This window comes from Lutra lutra, chromosome 2 (genome assembly GCF_902655055.1).
Source record: "Lutra lutra chromosome 2, mLutLut1.2, whole genome shotgun sequence".
NCBI classification, from domain to species: Eukaryota; Metazoa; Chordata; class Mammalia; order Carnivora; family Mustelidae; genus Lutra; species Lutra lutra.
In genome coordinates, this window is record NC_062279.1 from 83,824,248 (window position 1) to 83,830,247 (window position 6,000).

Consider the following 6,000-nt stretch of genomic DNA (forward strand, 5'->3'; position numbering starts at 1 on the left):
CAGATTGACTGTTTCATGCCCTTGATTACTTAAGAAAACAACAGGAGATGAGATTTATTTATTTGCATTATTAAAAAAGGATCTAGAAATAATTCAGTCTTTTGATTACGCTCCATGTTTCTTAATTAGCTCCAACGGTAGTTGTAAGATTTCCCTGAACAGAGTTGTTAAAGAATAATTTTGTACAGGTAAAATGTTACTAATATATATTTTTCAGAGATAAAAGATGAACTGGAAGCCATCGGTGTTTTAACAATCTCGCTGACCACATGTCTTCAGGTTCAGGGGAAACATCAAAGAAATTCTTATAAAAAATTATAGCAGCAGATTTGATCGTCTCCCCTTATGATATTGTTGGTTTGACAATAAATTAACTATCATCATTAACTATGAGACTTACTTTGAGGCTTAAAGCGTTGATATAAACTCAGATTAGAATCTTTGTCTTTAGTCAAAACAACTTCTAAGCCTCCAGGAGAGGATCCCAATATATATTCAACAATTGCTACTTCAGGATATATGCTATCAAGGTGCCTGGGTGGCTCAGTCGGTTAAGTGTCTGCCTTTGGCTCAGATCATGGTCACAGAGTCCTGGGTTCAAGCCCTGCATTGGGCTCCCTGCTCAGTGGGGAGCCTGCTTCTCCCTCTCCCTCTGTAGCTCCCCTTGATTGTGCTCACTCTCTCCATCAAATAAATGAATAGAATCTTAAAAAAAAAAAAAAAGAATATGCTCTCGCATTCAAATTTCCAGGCTGATTTGCTTTGTCTTTGAGATTGTGCCAGGGAACTGAGTTAGGATTTCCAGAGCTTTTTTTTTTTTTTTTTTTTTTTTTTTAATGAAGAGGCACATAACTTCATGAGAGCAGAGGACTGCCCCAAGATCTGGTGAGTCAAAAATAAATTGCACAGAACTGAAAAAAAAAAAAACTGATAAATGATGTTTCATTTTGATTATTTATTTGGAATATTGCTGATACCATGTTTAATGTTTTTGTCTTCTAAGGAATACATGGAGAGGCCTTGTTTCCTTCTCCTTAAGCTTTTTCTAGCCCTCGATTTAGAAGACTATGTATTTGGAGACTGAATTTTAAACTAAATATTGGTAAAATGAAATATGTTTTTAAATGGTATCTGACAGGGAGCCTGGGTGGCTCAGTTGGTAAAGCATTTGCCTTTGATTCAGGTCATGATTCCAGAGTCCTGGGATCAAGTCACTCATCAGGCTCCCTACTCAGTGGAGAGTGACTTCTCCCTATCTTTCTGACCCTCCTCCCTACCTGTGTGCTCTCTCTCTCTCTCTCCCTATTTCAAATAAATAATAAATTTTTTTAAAAAAATGGTATCTGACTTTCACTGACCCCTCAGAATTCAGAAACAGATATTTTTATTAAGTCTCCTTACTTTTTAAGGCAATACAGTTATTTACATAGGCTTAATAATGATCTGTCCCACATTTTACCGGGGCACGATTGGACAAGTTGCTTCTTTAATGAAGGTCATCATACAGTACGACATTTGAGAATGGATCTCATTTATTCAGGTTTGGCAGGATTAACAGTTAAAGTAAGGATTGTACGTATGTATGTAGAACCAATACCTACAGAACCAATAGAGTAATGCAGATCTTGTACCTCTTTTATGGCTTAGGGGGTCCCTAAGCTTCACAGTTTAATGAAAGTCATTCCTGGAAGTATACACTGTAGGATCTATAGTAGGAAGAAATTCACTCAAATTTATTCATTGGTTGAGAAATTTTCCTGAGCTTTGTTCCTTAGCCTTGAAATGAAAGCAAATAGCAAGGGGTTTTCAAAGTCCAATGTGAGATACCCTAAGACATTTCCAAGTAGAAATTATTCCTTTGGCATCAGGCATTACTCAATACTGCATGGCTCTAATACAGTAAGATTAGATTTAAGGATGACCTTTGGATTTGCTGGGTAAGGGAGACTTGAGAAAGTGGGAACAGCCAGGTTAGGGCACTCTGTCATGGGACTTAGCTAGGGATGGAAGGAGAAATATTCATTGGTGGCTAGAAGTGGGGTGCAGTGTCAAAGAAGAAGATTCTTTGTAAAGATAGGTGGAACTTGATTGTGACTGGGAAGACCTAAAAAAAGAGTTAAAGGGATAATGGATGAAGCCAGGCTCTAAATAAAATAGAACAAGATATAGTCAAGTGCAAAGACAGGCATCATTCCTAAACTAGAGGGACAACTTTTAACCTGAGACTGGAGGGGAAGCACAGGAGGAAGAAGGTTAACAAAGATACATTTGTAGGTAGGGGAGAGGATGGAATTTATTAAGGATGTACCTTAGAGTTATTTTAATTATGAAGTAGATGGCCTTGGCTTGTTCAGAATGTGAGTTTGGATTCAGTTGGGGGCTTTAGGGGTAAAGTGGTTTGCAAAGGCAGTTCATGTTGTTGAGTTCCTGTGTAACTTCCATCCCATCTCTGTGGGAGTTTTGCTCATGCACCCAGTAAGAATTCACTCTGCAGAGCAGGCCGTCTTCTCACTGAGTGCTTTCAGTGTTTGAGCAAACATTCACGTGGTTCACAAGTGTCATCTCTCTAGGTCTTTTCTCAGATACCCACCAATCCCTTCCCCCTGCAAGTCTCATTCTCACTATTGCTCTAACGACTTCAAGAAGTCACTGGAAATTCCCTATAAATGTATGTGAACCCATACTTCTGGCCATCTTGTCTTTCAGAAAATTTGTGAAAACCAGAAATTCCATTTAAAATTATGCCCCACTTGAAGTCGTTCCTTCCAGACCATCTCTCAGGACCACCCCTTTGCTGGTGAATCCTATGGTTTTTCACTCTTGGAGGGAGCCAGCTTAAGATGCAGAAGGATTTGGAAATTAAACTCATATTTTCATCACTTTGTCATAGTGATGACACTATGGAGTGTCACAGTCCTCCCCCTAGAGGCCCTGAATCTGTCCTGAAAGAGAGGCATCCATTAGCAAAGTAGGCACAACACCTGAATGCGAGCCAGTTGCTTCTGTAACTTGTAGATTCTTTACTCATTCAAGCCACGGAATTGTTTTTAATACATGTATTTGTTGATGGAGTGCCACTAGGAGTACCCAGGTTTAGTGCTTCATAGATTAGTCAAAACCAAACAGTTCATGATGGGAAAAGCTCAGATTGCATGTTTTCCCAGTGTCCTGTGGACAGGCGGTCACTCTCTTAAAAGTTTCTATTGAAAACCAACAGCAATATCTCAACATAATGTTTTTTTTTTTTTTTGTATTTTATTTTATTTTTTTTAATTTTTTTTATTTATTTTCAGCGTAACAGTATTCATTGTTTTTGCACCACACCCAGTGCTCCATGCAATCCGTGCCCTCTCCAATACCCACCACCTGGTTCCCCCAACCTCCCACCCCCCAGCCCCTTCAAACCCCTTAGATTGTTTTTCAGAGTCCATAGTCTCTCATGGTTCACCTCCCCTTCCAATAGCATTTTTAGGTTTTTTTTTTTTTATTTTTTTATTTTTTCAGCATAACAATATTCATTATTTTTGCACCACACCCAGTGCTCCATGCAATCCGTGCCCTCTACAATACCCACCACCTGGTGCCCCCAACCTCCCACCCCCCACCCCTTCAAAATTCTCAGATCGTTTTTCAGAGTCCATAGTCTCTCATGGTTCACCTTCCCTTCCAATTTCCCTCAACTCCCTTCTCCTCTCCATCTCTCCTTGTCCTCCATGCTATTTGTTATGCTCCACAAATAAGTGAAACCATATGATAATTGACTCTCTCTGCTTGACTTATTTCACTCAGCATAATCTCTTCCAGTCCCGTCCATGTTGCTACAAAACTTGGGTATTCATCCTTTCTTTTTTCTTTTTTTTTTTTTTTTTTTTACAGCTTTATAAACATATTTTTTTATCCCCAGGGGTACAGGTCTGCGAATCGCCAGGTTTACACATCAACATAATGTTTTTGACCAAGAATACTTTGCTTTGAAGTCTGAGGGACTAGTCATTTGCGACTCCCCTGTTGAGGCCTGGGAGAGGCATTGCAGAACATAGACATATAAATACTTATTAGATTGGTTGGATCAAAAGGGCCAAGTGACATCAGCTTACACTTCTGTCATCCAGTCACAAATGCTTCTCTTTCTCTGGGCTCTATTCAAATTTAACAGTTCCTAGATTCATGATAAGTTGGTTGGTGGAATATGACCAAAGGTAGCTTTCTGTTGCTCCTAAAATCCAAAGACATCCACCAAGTGACCAATGTATATCACTTTTAGGGGTAGTCAGTGCAACTAATCTTACATTCTAAAGAGGTATTTCTACATAACTAAGACCACGGGGCCACCAAAGCATGACTAAAGTAACAGACCTTGAATTTTCATGGGATTTATTTCTCATTCTTGATGGAAAATTTAGGGTGCTTGATGATGCTTCTCAGCAGGTCCCATGACGTGAGCACATACTTAATCCTTGGGTGTGCTGCAATAATCAAAGTTTCCATTGATTTACTTTGGTACAAAGTTAGGGACCTGACAGTCCCGAGATGTAGGAGAGTGATGGGATATGGCTGTAGCTGCTAGAAAGAAGCAAAGTTCTTCTGATAATCTCTACGTACTGTGGTTAAATTGTAAAATATGTGATGTCCAAAGCTGAATTCCAGGCCCCAAGAGCTGTTTTGGTTTACTCTAGTTAACCAAATAGTTAATGGAATACACCTTGACCACTGTTAGTGGGAATTATTGCCTTATTCAATTTCTGTAGAGTCTAATTAGAGGAGAAAGTGGGGGAAATAGAAGAATCACTGCTTCTGAATTTTTCTCTGTTTGATGGTGGCACTAATATCTGTGATTTCCTAAGACATCATTTTCTTCATTTTTGGCAAGGAAAGAGGGCTCCACAGACATTGCTTGATACTTCACGATGTCTCTCATTTCACAGAAGAGATAAGCAATGTGGAGGCAATGAGAGTCGGCGAGTAGATCAACACCAACCATACTTTCAGAAATTAGGATGATTTGTACACTCTGGAGTCAGAGATTATGACCCAAACTCCTTAAACCAAATCATTCTAATTAACCTTGACTGTGATTAATGGAGAACAGTGGTTTCTGGCTTCTGAGCCCAAGGAATTACTAACTTTTTTCTCACTGAACAGTTAGGGGTCTGAGTCATTTCACAGTTCACAGGGGTCTGTGAACTGACTCAGACCCAAGAGTTGAGTTAGAGCCCATGGCTTTCCCTCATGGTAACTCCATGAAGTTCCAGTTTTCTTTTTCTGCTTCTTTTCTTTTTATGATGGGGGTGGGAAGCAGAGCAATGTGGCAGAGAATAAGAAGTTATACAATTTATTTTAGGTAATAACCTAGAGGGATGACAAATCTTTTAGTCTTAGGGATTCCAGAGCTGATTAGCCATTAGTTATTAGATGGATCAAAACATTCTGCTTACTCTTCTAGGGCAAATGTCTATTATGGAATCCACACTCATCTTTCCTTTAACAGTTAAATTCTATTGTTTGGCTTTTTCCACTGGGGATCCCATCATCTCCTATGGCAATCAGGAAGCCCATTTTAATGGCAGCCTCTCCATGTTTATCCCTGCTCTACAAAGAATAGTCACCACCATGTTTCTCAAGGAGGTTTGTGCTGTTTTTACCAATGTTTTTCCTCAGTGTCCTGGTGAGGAGAATGTTCTGTATTCTCTTTCAGGGAAGATACTTAAGGCAACAAATGAATGGTTGAGGTGTTATAAATACATGCCAACATTTATTTCTCCTTAACTTTTTTTTTAAAGATTTTATTTATTTATTTGACAGAGAGAGATCACAAGTAGACAAAGAGGCAGGCAGAGAGGGAGAGAGTGAAGCAGGCTCCCTGCTGAGCAAAGAGCCCAATGCGGGACTCGATCCCAGGACCCTGAGATCATGACCTGAGCCAAAGGCAGCAGCTTAACCCACTGAGCCACCCAGGCGCCCTCTCCTTAACTTTTTGAATAGTATTTCACGCTGCTGGAG